Source organism: Sinocyclocheilus grahami, unplaced genomic scaffold (assembly GCF_001515645.1).
Source record: "Sinocyclocheilus grahami isolate Dianchi unplaced genomic scaffold, SAMN03320097.WGS_v1.1 scaffold372.1, whole genome shotgun sequence".
Classification (NCBI taxonomy): Eukaryota; Metazoa; Chordata; class Actinopteri; order Cypriniformes; family Cyprinidae; genus Sinocyclocheilus; species Sinocyclocheilus grahami.
In genome coordinates this window covers 877,884-893,698 of record NW_015505551.1, presented here as the reverse complement: position 1 = coordinate 893,698, position 15,815 = coordinate 877,884, and the positions used below count along the sequence as shown (strand labels likewise).

The window sequence follows — 15,815 nt, the reverse complement described above, 5'->3', positions numbered from 1 at the left end:
TAATGTACCTGAATCTGTGACATGCCTGTGAGGCTTCCTCCATTTCAGCGGTACCTCGTTGAGGGTCAAGCACAAAGACCTTTTCAGATGTAGCATGTAGGAACTATAGGATAAACAATAATTCTGAATAAATAAGAAGAAGAAGAAGAAAAAGAAGAAGACTCATCATAATAAAACAAATGTCCAGTATAATGTTACTAGTTTGTAACGGTTTGACAACTTACCACTAACTTCCAGTGACAATTGTTTATATTTACTATTTACCCCATCGTACTTCTCAAAGTCTACCTGTATCATAAAAGGACAGAAATTCAAGCAGTTATATTTGTGTAGATGTAAAGACTCAAAAACAATTCTGGAATTACTTACTTTCCGTAAACCTTGTCGGGCCAGCTGCTCCCTAGTACCATACAAGATTACTCCTGTGATGTAATGACTTAGTTGGTATAGGTGAGAATTTGAGCCCTTTGTATTAAGAATGGCTCGGATGTAACTCTCTATAGCCTGAATCCAATAGTAAAGAGAAAAATGACAATATTTAAACTGAAATGAGCCTGATTCTGTCCCAAATGCCATTTGCTATGCTTTTTTACTCGTATATATATAAAAAAAATATTGTCATGATGAGAATACCTCTCCAAATAACCATTCATGGGGCTTCAGTGTCTGGAAAGTACTGTGATGGAGCAGGTACTCTGTTTTTTCTTTTGGGTCCTGCAGAATGGCTACTAGCAGCTCCGTTGGTTTACTTGTCCACAACACGTCAACCTACAATGACAAACTTGAATAAATTATCTTAAATTAAATATCCAATTAAAATAAATAAAATAAATTATAAAATAATCTTTCTGCTTAACCGTTTATAGTGCTTTTTGGGTAATTTTTATTGTATGTAATATTAATATTCTTACTTCTTTCTCTGAAACCGGGACTTCTGGAGGAACATTACAGGGATCACATGCTGTGTCTTGTTTCTCTCTCTTCATAGCTGTTGGTGAAACAGAAATGGTGTGCCTCTTTTTTTCTTTTTTTTGTGGGGGACTGGCACTCTGTTGGGCGCAGAGTAGAATTTAGATTTTTTTTGGCAGGAACCTTGTCTGTTTCCTCATCCATGATTCCTGGGGTTCTCCACCATCCACTGGTGGTGCAGGCTTGAGCAGTAAACCTTGGGACAGTTTGTTCTGGATTACATGCTCTTTGTAGCGGCCTTGTAGGGAAGTGAACATTTTTCTGATAAATGTTCCTGGTGTCATCTTTTTCATTTTGGCCATGATGGAATGTTTGACAATGCCAAACCACTTCTCCACATGACAGTTGGTGTCCCGTGTCTTTTCTGCTACTGCATGAGAGAGGTTTGAGGCATGTCTTTTAAGGTCCCCCAGGAGCAAGCCACTCCACATTGGAAAAATTCCAATATATGTCTCAAATAACATGGTAATGATCCCTGGACAAAAGTACGGATTGTTATATTCAGAGATGTCATGTGTTGCCTGCTCCCTAGCCTCTTCCAACACCCTCCGGAAATAAGAGGAGAAGCGTGAACTGCCCATGATAGTGTTTGCATGTTGTTTTTCATCAAAGTCCCACTTTTTGTTTTCCTCCAGTTCAGTTGTTTCTTCAGTGGGTTTGTCTTTTGATTTTGTGATTAGGGAACCCAAAGCACAAACACTTTCTTGAACACTTTTTGTGTATTGAGTTGTTGTGAGAACAATACATAATGACCTGAAGATCTGTGTGGCCTCAGGCATAGTGCTTGAGTTCTGCAATCTGGCAAAGCAAAATGTTGCAAACTCTACCAGACCCTTATCATCTGTCTGCCTGAGCATTGCCTTACGGACTGCTTTTAAAACATGGGCAGAGCAGATGTGCAGAACAGTGAATCCTTTTGCTTCCTCAAACAAATGTTGGTCCTGACAAATGGCATATGCTCTGTCAAGATATGAATGCACATTCTCTTTGTTAAATGCAAGCAAAACACTTTGCATTAAAGCCCAGCTATAATCTGTTTCCACTTGCTGGATGTGGATTTGTGTATATCTTGATAAATGCAGTGTAAACTGCATGAGCCAGAATGTAATGGGGGGGAACTGAATGTTCATTTGATAGCATTTCAGAGACTGGGAGAGGTGGTGCATCCCGGCCCCCTCCTGGGAGCGTAAGGGAGTAGTACAGCACATTTTTCAGTTGATTAGGGATTTTTGAAACCAGTCCCCCTGTGGCGTCAAGATAGAGGGTAACAGGAGACTTATTTCTTAAGTGTCCAACAAGTATGCAGATCCACATTTCGGTGAATAAATGGACGCCAAAAGGGTCCATACTGAAATGTTGGACGTAGCCAGGTATTCTGTAATAAATGGTATCGCACTGTCTTAAAGGCGTCTGTGTGATGTGCACATCAATCAGTATGTCACTGTGCAAGTTGCTGTTTCTTCTTACCTCTGATCTTATTGTTTTCAGGACATTTTTATTGAGACAGTTGGTCATATTTCCAGCCAACAGCTCTTCTGTGGGTGTTGAACTTAGCCTTCTGTAGAAATACTGACTTGGCCCATGGATGAGCGATCGAGCAATTTTGCCTCTTTTTATGTGACTTGCTGGCCTAAAGTTTTTCTCACTCATTTTGTGCTGAATTTTACCTTTCTGAGTGACCAAGATTCTCACACTGTTGATGGATTTGGATGGTTTGTTTTGAATTTTGAAGATATATTTGGCATTTCAGGATTTAAATGCGCAGACAGCCAAAATGTGCATGTATGGAGCGTTCTTTTTCCTACTCTGCAAGGGTTTGATGTGTTGATATTTGAACGACAGTGTGCAGCAAGGATTTTTTTTGCTTGAAGGCTTCATATAGATGATGGCTCCATGGCTGCCTTAGCCTTGTAGATCCCAGTAATGGACATATTGTATTCCATGTTTTTCTTTTGAGAGAGATTGCAAATTGTCGAAAATTTATTTCTGTTTTTATTTCTGTCTCCCTGGAGTTATCCTCTGGTTCCACAGTGTCTGTTGCCCTGAAATGTTCCATGTCCTCAGAGTAATGGTCTGGTTACACAGTGTCTGTTGCTCTGAGAGGTCCCATGTCCTCAGAGTAATGGTCTGGTTCCACAGTGTCTGTTGCTCTGAGAGGTTCCATGTCCTCAGAATCCACCTTTTTTCTTCTCCTTTCTCACACACTGTTTTGCCTGTGGGAATGCAAATTGAATAATCACTGCATGCTTCATTTATAACATACAGTTGTATGCAATACAATAATTGTCTAACAGCTATTTCACTTGACAAGTGTAGTCATTATTGAACATTCATTATGTACTTTATTCATGTAATTTATTTCTTTGATGTCGAAGCTAAATTTTCAGCATCATTACTCTAGTCTTCAATATAACATGATCCTTCAGAAATCATTGGTACTGAAGTAACATTTATTATTAACATCAGAGTGAAAACAATACCATTGAAACAATTGTGGTCAGAATAATAATAATTAAAAAAACAGAAACTAAAACTTTTTTTTTCCATGAAGGATGCAGTAAATTCATCAAAGGTTACAGTGAAGCCATTTACAAGGTTTCAAAAGATTTAAAAAAAAAAGTTATTTAATAAATGGGGGAAAAAATAGTTATAAATGCAACTATAGGATATGAATTGATCATTTAACTTAATCAAAGAGTTCAAAACATTTCCACAAAAATGTTAAGCACAGCGGTTTTCAACATTATTATTATTATTATTATTATTATTATTATAAGAAGAAGAAGAAGGTGTTACATGAGCATCTAATCAGCATATTTCCACAAATTCTGAAGGATAATGTGACCATGGCTGTAGGCATGAAGTCACAGAGGTCCGCACCTTGTTAAAATTGTCATGTTAAAAAGTTGTCTGAATGAAAAAAAAAGTCATTTTAAATCCCTGAATAAATTCATGTTTATGATGCGCTGCGGCTGTGAGACGCAGTTTGAGTGAACTAGCTGGAGAGACAGGAGTGAGGGCGCGGGTGCAGCCTCCGCTCTGCCATGTTGCCAGATTTAGATATTCTAAGAAACATAGGATATGTTTTATGTTTTTAATACTTAATATGTCAGCGCTACTAAAGAAATAAGGAAGGTGGTTAGCGACTGTTTAACTTATTGCAAAACGCCAAACTTATTTCAGTGCATTTTGGGGGATTGTTATGGTTGGTTTTTTCCTAGCAATATCTGGCAACACTTCATTGCACAGAAATCAAAAAGAGGAGGCTACATTCGGTAAGACATACGATATATACGATATAATGATCATCATTATATTAATATAATAATACATAATATTATCAGTACTAAACTGCATCAACGCTATCAAAACAGTAGCATAATAACCCTTGTACAACAAATCTGTAGAACAACAGAAATGAAAACGCTGGGCTGGCTATGATGAAAGCTATGCATGCTATTGCATTCAGTTTAGTAGTTTGCCATTCACAAAGTTATGCTTTTGGGTCAATTTTTACTTATACAGCAATTGAACAATCCTTAACAAACCCCCGATTTTGAAACCCTGCCATGCATGTGAAACTGATGACTGGAGTAATTATGCTGAAATCACATAAATCAATTAAATGTTCAAATATCTTCAAACACAAAAACCGTTATTTTAATTTGTAAAAATAAAAAAAATATTAGGTTTTGCCTTTTGTTGCGTACCACGGCATTGTTTGTTTCGCTTCTTATTTATTAAATAAGAAAAAAAGAGAGAGAGTAATGAATCAATGTTTAAAACAGTGATACAAATTATACAAAACGAAATAGACTTAAAGGAGAGAAAAAAGGCTTTCTCCAAAACAAAATCGTGTGACCCACTACATATCACCTGAATGAAGTTGGCCCCCCACCCAGCGCAAAATGTTAGCAAAATAGTCGCAATCGTTTGTGCTGCATCGTTTTCTCTCTCTCTCTCTCTCTCTTTTTTTTTTTTGATATTTAAAGATTTTTTTATATGTGGCCACTCAGCCCCCGCATGCTCAAATTCATCCAAAAATAGTCTCATTTGTTTGTGCTTCGTTTGTGCTGCTTTGTGCCAGTAAACGTTTTGTTCGTGCAGCCTTAATTTTTAAAATATTAAACACTAAATTATAAGTTTGATCATGTAAAATCCAAAGCAGCACAAAATAAACTTTTATTGGCACAAACCAGCACAAAAATAACAATACTATTTTGGGGTGAATTTGGAGCATGTGGGGACTGAGAGGCCTCAGAATGTCCTATAAATATTTTTTTTATTATCTAAAAATCCGAAGCATTTTTACAGCACAAGCAGAACACACCATTTTGCCAACATTTTGCAACTTCACTCTGGTCTCAACCATATCCCTCGACATTTTGCAATTCACCGCCTTAACTTTTATCTTTCATAATTAACAGAAATGTAACAAAAACTATTACAAAGACTTATAAAAAAAATTATACATAATCATACAATTAAATTAGATTAAATTAAACCAAATAGAAATAATTAACATCACAACACTTGTATAGGCCTACAGCATGTTATACACATGTGTGGGACAGCAGGAGAATACGGTGGCATCGTATGCTTGTCTTGCATGATCAAAGCACGTGGCACGTGGCCGGAGGTCGAGAACGCCCGAAAATGGTGGCTCATTCGAAGATGCTTGTCTGTTTATGCAGTAGCTACAAAAGCCGCTGTTCAGCTGCGCGGCGCAAACGCTATGTGAATGCACAATGGGAATCAGCGCTGCCTCCGCTCTGCTTGCGCGTCAAGTGTGGAACAGGCGCTATAATTTGAGGTTAAGTGCTGTTGTTTAGAGCACAACAGGTCACACAAATCAAGTAGTCTGCTTGTGTGGGATTGGTATAAAATAGCATATATGTTCTGGCACAACATGAATGACAATCAAAAATGAAAATCCTGTCTGCTCATCCTCAACTTGTTCTAAACCCGTTTAAAACACCTAATAAAACACAAACGAAAATATATTGAAGAATGTGGGAATCCGAAGAGTTTTGGGGCGCCGTTGACTTCTATAGTATTTTTCCCACCGGAATTCATTGGTTCCAAACTTTCTTCAACATTTCTTCCATTGTTCAGCAGAACAAAGGACATTACAACAGTTGAAACAACCTGAGGGTGAGTAAATTAGGACGAACTTTGTGTGAGCTAAAGACACAGTGGATTGTCGAATTAATTGGAATCGTTTTTTATCGGGACGTGTGGTAATAATTTTATTGAATGTTAAATTGTGTAAAGCTTTTTAGGTGAAATGGGTGGATTCATTTTGTAGTGTATAAGCCTATTCATACACCCATTCTAGTAAAAGATGAATTGATGAAGGATGTCATATGCGCTTGTTTTTTTTTTTGGTTAAATGGGTAGATTGTAAGAAAATAGTATTTTCAGTTCACAGGGAAAACATAGGTATTTTTCTCAAAACAAACTAACCAGAGTTAACATTAATGTGGGGGGGAAAAAACGTACCATTATTTTCCATTGTTCCATCACTTTGTTGCAGCAACTTTGGTACAGATGTTTGTGAAAGTGTAGGCCTTCTCGAAGCCATTGCCTGATTTAATTGGTCCCTGACACCTCTTCTGTTGTACGTCCAAATGACCCATAGCCAGTGACGGTTTTTAGGGGGTATCCTCTCCAAATAAAGAAATGGAGAGCTTTGACCAAACTGGCGACGGATACTGTTGAGAATGTTTTAGAATGTCAGCTTTTATTAGCTCTTGACAAGAACTTCAATTCCCCCTGCATGTGCCCACACATCTCTCCTAGTCTGCATTTGTCTTTTTTTTTTACATTTTCCCATGATGCTATGTGAATGTTACTTTCTGATGACTCTTTTATAAAGCGTGTAAACTAACACACCTATCTTACAATTCATCAAGTCATTAGTGAAATTGCCACGTGATGCCAGATTAGTTAATGTTCCCAAAATCTTTAAGGTTCTTTAAGGCTACCCAGGTGCAGATTGCCGAATATTGCTTTTTAGGATAAGCATATTTTTGGTGTTTCAAGCACTTGAACTAAACGCATGTTGTTTAATACAGCAATTTATATATTGCTAACACAATAGTCCTATATTGTTGATTAGACCAAATGAAATATTCAAACACAATTGCAAGATGCACTCAAAAGGTGTAGTCTAAATTGCTCAGAGCAAAAGGTACGTAAAAACACACGACCTACAAACATACATACACACATAATGATCTTTTAAATATATTTAGCAAAATATGGTGAAAAGGGCTGAAATTTAAAAACACAACTTTAACGGCATGTCTTTGTCTTAATCACATCTTAAAATCCAACACTGCACGTTGTACCATTGCACAAATGTATGATATGTTCCATTGTATTTGTATCTGTAGGCTATATAATTTCACCGCAAATGCAAACATTTTCTTGCTTTTTAAATTGCGTCTTAAATTGATCTACACTATCCTTTTCATTGTTGCAGGATATTTTTTATGGACGTTCATCGCTTTCTTCAGGTAACATTGCTCAAATAGTTGCCCCATGTATCATCAGCCTAAGTACACTTGAACGCCGCCATGTGTCATTTCTTGTGAAACTTCGAACCCTCTCGAAATTGTAGTATGTTACGGATCACATTTTGTCTGCTCAAAATTTAGTCAGCAAAATGCAGCAGCAAGTAAACAACACGATTTTACTCGTTTTAACTCTGTTTTACACGTTTAATTCTGTCATCCATCAACAGTGCTTAATCATACCTTTTGTCTCGTTTAAGTAAATGTTCACCATGTTGTCCTGCAGTGGAACAACGAGTTTTCAGCACCACAAACCTGAACAGCGACCTCGGCGTAAAACATATCAGTGTGTTTATTAATGTTTATCTGAAGAAAATTTGCCTGGCCTAGGATACAGAAACACATTACAGATCATTTAAAAGCGTTTAAATCTGTTTCTTTTCACATTTTTACATCTGTTTGTAAACATATTTTTAAAAAAAACGTGATTGGGGAGAAAAAAAATACTCAAAAGGTGAATTAATGTTGTTTGTGATCTGCAAAGGATGGGTTCAATTTTGTTTTTGAGAAATCTATCAAAAATGATTTTAACTTAAATGGATTCTAAAGAAATGAAACGCTAAAGGTTATTTTTCACGTTCAGCACCATGGGTGTGGGCAGACAGGGCAGTGTGTAGTAGGCTATAAACAAACACGATGTAAAAATTTGCTTTGTCTCGTAAATCGAAAATGATCTTTTTATTTAAGTAGTATATTCAGCAATGCTATTGATTAAATATAGACTACAGACAATCTCTTCCACCATGAATGCATTGAGCGGTTACACTTTATTTCGATAGTCCACTTTAGACATTCTATTAACTATAAGTAACTTTGTAACTACATGTCAACTACATGTCAACTAATTCTCATTAATTTGGAACTACATGTCTACTAACTCTCAGAGTAGACTGTGAGGGTAGGTTTAGGGTTAGTAGAATAAGTTGACAAAGAAAGTGTTAGAAGATATTAAGCAGACAATCTACTAATACTCTACTAACTGCTAGTTGACATGTAGTTGCAAAGTTAGCCTACTTACTGTTAATAGAATGTCTAAAGTGGACTATCGAAATAAAGTGTTACCCATTGAGCTATAATATGTTTACAAAATCAGTTTAACTCATCAGAAATTACTATAACAACAATTCATTTTATTTATAGGTGCCTTACATGACACTCAAAGACACCTTATAGGCAGTAAAATAAAATAAAATAAAATTGCAGGCAGAAAATGCAAAGCCCATAATAAATAATTTAAGTTTTACAGCCATTAAAAGATACATATACAATATCACCGGTATACCTGCTCAAAATATAAGTTTTTAGCCGTGATTTAAAAATAAGGAGAGAGTCACTACTGCCAATGTCCTGAGGAGCAGCATAGCTAAAAGCTCGAGATCCCATGTTAGCCATACGCATGCCTGGAAAAACTAAACAAAAAGAAGGACATACATGTGTTTTGTATTGCATTTCATTTATTTTTCCATCAATTTCTTTAATACAGTTTCTGTGTCATGTAAAATACAGTTATTAAGATTTGAATAGTGAACCAAATCGTGTCACCCAAACGTATCATGAATCCGACTGAACATGTCGTGTAATTTGTAGACTGTCCCTTGGAGATCGCTGACGTTATCACCAGCCATAGAGAGCAATGTTTTTTTCCGCATTTGAAAGACAACGACTCTAAAAGAAAACACAGTTGCAGATCATAGTTATACATGGTAGTAATAATAATAATCTCATACGAACCTTTTTGCACAGACGGTAAGGAAGTTACTGAAATCATAACTTCGAATATGTGAATATGAAACCAACTTTACCGCAGTGTAGTAGATGCGTTGTGGTGAACGTTACTTTGCATTTGTGTTGGATTCATTCCACGGGCTTTACGTCTGCTTTTTGTTTTGAGCATCCGCGCAGGTCACGAGAGGGAGGCGTTCACTCACACTGTTGTGATGTTCGATTCGCCAACGAGTCAACCTGGTGAACCGGTTCTTTTGAATGATTCGTTCGAAACGATTCGTGAGCAATGGGCTGTTCACACACATTTTATATACAGATAGATACCGATTTTATATATAAGATTTTTTCGTATAAGATCCCTGCTGAAAAAAACAGCTAAAACCAGCCTAAGCTGGTCGTCCAGCCTGGTCATAGCTGGTCAGCAGGCTGGTTTTAGAGGGGTTTTGGCCACTTAGCTGGTCAGGCTGGGAGATCATCTGGACAACCAGCTAAAACCAATGGCGGCTCGTGGGTTTTAAAATAGAGGAGGCACACTAATTGTATTAGTCTGGGATCCCTGCCGATTATTATTATTATAATTTGCTTAACCACTTTAAAATGGCTTTTTGGTTGCTTTTAGTCAGAAAACGTAAAGAAAACGACATACATGCAACAAGATAATATAATTTCACTTACCTGGCCTATCACTTGAAGCAAACATCCATCCCTTCTTAAAAGTCTGTGTTAAAAGACAGCTGCCTGTTGAACCATTTAATTAAGCCGACTGCTGTATAGCCTATATCCAGCTTAGGCTGTTTTCCCTAGTTTTGTATATATACTGTTTGAATGACAGCTTGGTAAATCTGTTGGCGATCCAATATTCAATATCGCTACTCATCATAAGTACTTGGTACATTATCAGCGCAGCGTGAGACGTTCAAACTAATTATCACGTAATTTACGTCTCTTTTTGGTTGATATCAGAAGGGAGGCCCTTGCGAGGGTTCTTTTCTCAACACTCCTCAGCGCTGAAAGTGATCACTCGATGCTGATTGGCTAATTTTTGTTATCAACGGAGACGAGAGCTCGCCTCTCCCCCGGGCTCCCCCTACCCTTCTATATCACCTAGCGGTTGCAATTACATAAGCAGATTTGGCACATTCACGATAGAAAAGCGTCGCTTTCACGTTATTTTATTACAACTATGAAACTACAAACAAAAAATACACATTCTGAGACATGAACTGAAATGAATTGTGAATTTTATTCACATTAAATCGGCCTCCTCCCATTTTCACCTCAAAATTATGGGGAAGCTGTGCCTCCCCTGCCTCCCCCGACGAGCCGCCACTGGCTAAAACCAGCTTGGCCAGGCCGAAAGACCAGCTAAAAGCAGCCAACCAGCTTAGGTTTTTTTTTTTTCAGCAGGGAGAATTAAGCTAAATAAATAAAATAGTAAATAGTAAAATGTATTTTTAAACTGGATGCACCATCTTAAAAAATACACCCCTGGTGAAATGCTGATAACAGCAATAGCCAAAGGCATAAAAGAAAACTGAGCAGACAGAATGCAATAAAAATCTAAAAGGCACCACCTGTTAAATAAGCTGTAAACAGCCGTATTCTACCATAGCCTACATGTATTTTACAACAAAATTTGAACATAAAATGCCACTCTGTCTTAAAAGCGCAGTAACGGAGCGCTGTAAAAGATGTGTGTCTGAAATATAGCTTGTGAAAACAACCTGTTGAAACCATAGACTGTTGAAACTTTCAAGTGAAGACACAAAGTACCCATTGGACCGTTGCTTGGACACTATTCATGGAAATGAATCACCCAAACGAATTGATTCAATGAGGTGAAACGATTCTTTTTTAGACAGAGGGGTGATACAAGCCCGGAGACAAAGAAGAAAAAAAGCTTAATTTGCTTATTAATAGAATAAGTCACCTAAAAATTCAAATCTGTTGAAAATTGATTTACCAAAACAGGCAGATTTTTGCTTCAGAAGAAGTTAATTGATAGACTGGAGTAGTGTGGATTACTATGTTTTTATCAGCTGTTTGGACTCTCATTCTGACGACACCCATTCACTGCAGAGGATCCGTTGGTGAGCAAGTGATGTAATGCTACATTTCTTCAAATCTGTTCCAATGAACAGCTCATCTACATCTTGGATGGCCTGAGGGCGAGTACTTTCAGCAAATGTTCATTTTTGGGTAAACTATTCCTTTATTAAGCAAATGTAATCACTTTGCAAGCACTGTAATAACATTACCCTTACAAAAACGTTAGCACACCTAAGGCTGAATTACTTACAAAACACAGTGTGAACAAAGTCTGCTTGGAGTTTAATTAATTTCAGAAGAGTGTATAGATGAATATAAAGTACTAGGGATTTCCTTATAATGCTCACCTTCCCTGTATACACTTAAATTCTGCTAAAATATAACACCATGTAATAAACTGTAAATGTGCTTTGGGGCTCCAAAAATATTTGACTAAGCTGACAATTGTATTGCACTTTAAATGAAATTAAATTTTTTAAGCTTCTTAAAATTTAAACCTCATTCTTCACCTGAGCTAACACATAAATCAAAATCAAACAATGCATGGATATTATAAATTAGTTTATTGAAAGAAAAAAAAATGGTAAAAAATATTGTATATTTTGTACATTTGTAGAAGCAACTGTAGATGGAACTTGTGCATCCACTCATTGAGTCAGACAGTACAGTATGTATAGATGACATGGCGGGCCATTTCCTTATTACCACTCGATTGGTAAATAAGGGAGAGGTTGTAGGCAATTTCTCTTCTCAAGTTCACTTGATCATCATCAATCCCCTTCACAAAGCATTTTAAAAAACCTATTAATACATGGATAAATATACATATATATACAGCACAGAGCCTATGAACGTGTCTCTCTCGTGCTTTGAAAATCTGGGAGGTCTCTGTGATTATTTACGGATGCATGTTGAATCAAACATATATTAAATTGAAAGCATCTTACCTCCAGTTTGAGTGGGGAGAGGGTGAGGGTTTTCTCATAGTAGTGAATGGCTAAATGACTGAGTCCAAGCTGGTGTAAAGCCCGACCAATATTATACAGAGACTCTTGACAATGACCTCTGAGATCCACATAGTGCCACAGGAATGAGAAACCCTGACAAACATCCAAAATATGTGATATATACGCATACACACTAATTAATCTATCTATCTATCTAAAGAGGAATGTCTGGTTGACATCTCATCTCATCATCACGCATTTATTAATACTACTATTCTTGAATTTAAAATATACTCCAAATATCAAGGGAAAAAATATACTAACATTTGCATTAAAAAAATAAAGCATATTTTAAAACTATTAAGAGTTTTTGCATCGTGCCATTATTTTCATGACAATTAAGCACATTTACAAATTCTCATTACAACATGTCTGGGCAATAAGACACACACATACATAATAAAATGCTTTTTAAATTAGCAGTAAATGAAAGTGCAAAATGTATAAATATTAAATAAAAAAAAGAATAAATCAGATAATATATAGAACCGAACTTTTATTTATAGAACTTTCTGATTGCAAAACATTTTTTCGCTTTCATAATTTTCTTGCATCTTCTAGAAAGCTACCTTTGAAAGCTAATTAATTTAATAGTGCAGTTTCCACCAATTATGCCATATATGACAATGCTCATTCGCAAATAACCTACACAACTAACTATGACACACTCATTTGCAATACCTAGCAATAAGCACCAGAAATGTGGCATAGGAAATGTCTAAACCATACCGAGTGCATGTTTGAAAGTCCCAGAAACCAGCGAGGTGTGTCCATTGAGAAGGTAGAGTGCATGGTTATCAGGGTGTTTGAGCATAAGACGCAGACAGAAACGATGATGTCTGGCATCCTGAGAGTGCAGGGTAACCTGATTAAACACGTTCCACAGCGGAGTCCGGTCCACATTGTCCATTAACATCAACCTGCAACAGATGGAATACACATAAAGTACTTAAAGACAAGTTCTCTATTGAGAAAGAACCCCAAACGGTCACTTAAAGCCACTTCTCAATTAAATAAATAGCACTTTGCAATCAAATAATGAAACATTCAGCCTCAAACTTTGATTTTCAACTCTCTGTTTCTCAAAGAGAACCATTCCTTAGACTTGAGCTTATCATGAGTTTTACACATGTCCTGCCCCTGTGCGATTATGTGTGCAGCATTTCAGTTTTGTTTAAAACGCAGAATCCCACATTTTCCACCAAAACTGTATTTCTTTTGCTGGTAAATATAGGATTCTGTGTTTTAAACATGATATTCTGTATTCTACATTTTAAAATGAAATTTATATACATATAATAAAAATAAACAACATTAAGAAAAAAACTCTAGATCTATATATGCACATGTAATCAGTTAAAAAAATAAATAAAATAATGCTAAATAAAAAAATGTATATAATGATAAGTAATAAACAAATTAGTGGACAATGCAGGATTAAATTCACCAAAATACTGTATAAACAAGCACACAAAAACTGATTTGATATATACATTTTTTGATTTTATATTTTTTAGGAAAAGTAAGATTTTCCTAAAAGATATGTATAAATTAATCAGTTTTCATAAACTGAATAAAGGACATCAACTTAAAAACAAAGAAATCATGCATTTTAGAAATAGAGTAAGTTAAAATGTGGTGCAAAATGCAAGATTCTGTGTTTTAAACATGATCAATTATATTAGCCAAAAAATAAATTAAATCAGCCAAAATACTGCATAAAGAAGCAAGAAGCGGAACGTGTAGAACTTTGTAAATTACTTTTTGATTCATTGACTGGTTTTATTTAGGATGCCGTTTATGTAGACAGATTTAGCATCCAGTCGACTGACCTTATATTGTCATAAGCTTTGTGGAAGTTGTGGTCGAGGAAGGCGGCGGACAGGCCGAGATATTCTAGCTCTTTGCGCTTCACGCGGTCATCGTAAAAAGAGTAGTACTCTAAAGTGGAGTCCACTAATAACTCGGGCCTCAGCAAAGTGCTTCACCTCACACAGAACGGCCAAACAGTGCAGTAACAGCTTCCACCAGTCGTCTCGAGACAGGACACTCGTCTTACCTTAGCGAAAAAGACACTGTGATATTCAGGCAGATGTGGTTACATCAGCTGAAAAGGTAAGATGCTTCAAAGAGGAGCAAGTAATTGCATTTTGATTAAAATCGACAAAGACCTGTTGACTTTAAAGAACCCACATCTCTGTTTTAGTCTCTAAAGCTGGTTTAATTTCAAGCAACTGTTGCTGGGTTGTAGTATGTAAATATTATTGATCGTACAATTCATTATGTGATCTTAAAGTCCTAGGACAGGAATTTGAAGGCAATGGCACAATGAATGAGTGTTACTGTAGTTAAATCTGGTTGCGTTACCTGTCACATCCAGATAAGCTGCCTCCTGGTCAACAATCTCTGTCTGTTTTCTGCGTGACACTTTTATAAGCTTCAGATGTTTGACACCAGAGGACGTATCTGAGACGACACACACCTGAGCCCTCACCATCGCCACCTTCACAAAACAGAAAACACAATCACATCACAAACCTCATACGAAGAGAATTAATGTCATAAAAAATGTCAAGTCTCCTAAACCTGGTAGTCAGAGAATAGGAATGAACTACTAGCTCTTAAATAGTGGTTGACTACAAACATTAGCTGGGTAATCGATTATACATTGATTCAATTGAATACAGGCCAATTAATCAGATATAGTTTGACATAAACTGATTATTATTTAGGTATAGATGATATATGAGAAATATGGTATGCCTATATCAAACTGAATCTGATAATATATACCTGTACCTAATTAACTGGTTGATTCAATGTAAAATATGCCAATAAATGAAAAAAAGTCTGATCAGTCAGATAGACACAACATACCTAAAGCTACAAATATTGGCCAATTTAATGGTTACAACCCAATATGGGCCAATTCTATTTGATGAGACTATTCTAGTTTGATATAGGGTGATAAATAAAATATATAATATTTCAGAAATGAACACATATTAACCATTTATTTGAATACAGACAGATAAAGGTTTGGATTAATCAGATACAGACCGATGTACTGTACCAGTGAGTACTGGTCACAAATGTCAGTCAAGTTGTAAGAACTTAAGAGTAAATATGTACAATTCAATACCGCTCAAAAGTTTGGGGTCAGTAAGTTTTTTTTCAATACTTTTATTCAGCAAGGATGCATTAAATCATTTGAAAGTGAGAGTAAAGACATTTATGATGTTACAAAAGGTTTCCACTTCAAATAAATGCTGTTCTTTTGAACTTTCTATTCATCAAATAATCCTGAATCCAGTTTCTACAAAAATATTAAGCAGCACAACTGTTTTCAACATTAATAACAAGAAGTACTATTTCTTGAGCAGCAAATCAGCATATTAGAATGATTTATGAAGGATCATGTGACACTAAAAACTGGAGTAATGATGCTGAAAATTTAGCTTTGCATCACAGGAATAAATTACATTTT

General features: G+C 36.2%; 2 pseudogenes; both read right to left on the bottom strand.

Annotated features, from left to right (window-relative positions):
* Positions 1–915: 915 nt before the first annotated feature.
* LOC107549427 (uncharacterized) lies at positions 916–2,619 on the bottom strand (annotated as a pseudogene).
* Positions 2,620–13,046: 10,427 nt separating this feature from the next.
* The window catches only part of LOC107549426 (general transcription factor 3C polypeptide 3-like), an 18,899-nt pseudogene continuing 16,130 nt past the window's right edge, over positions 13,047–15,815 (bottom strand).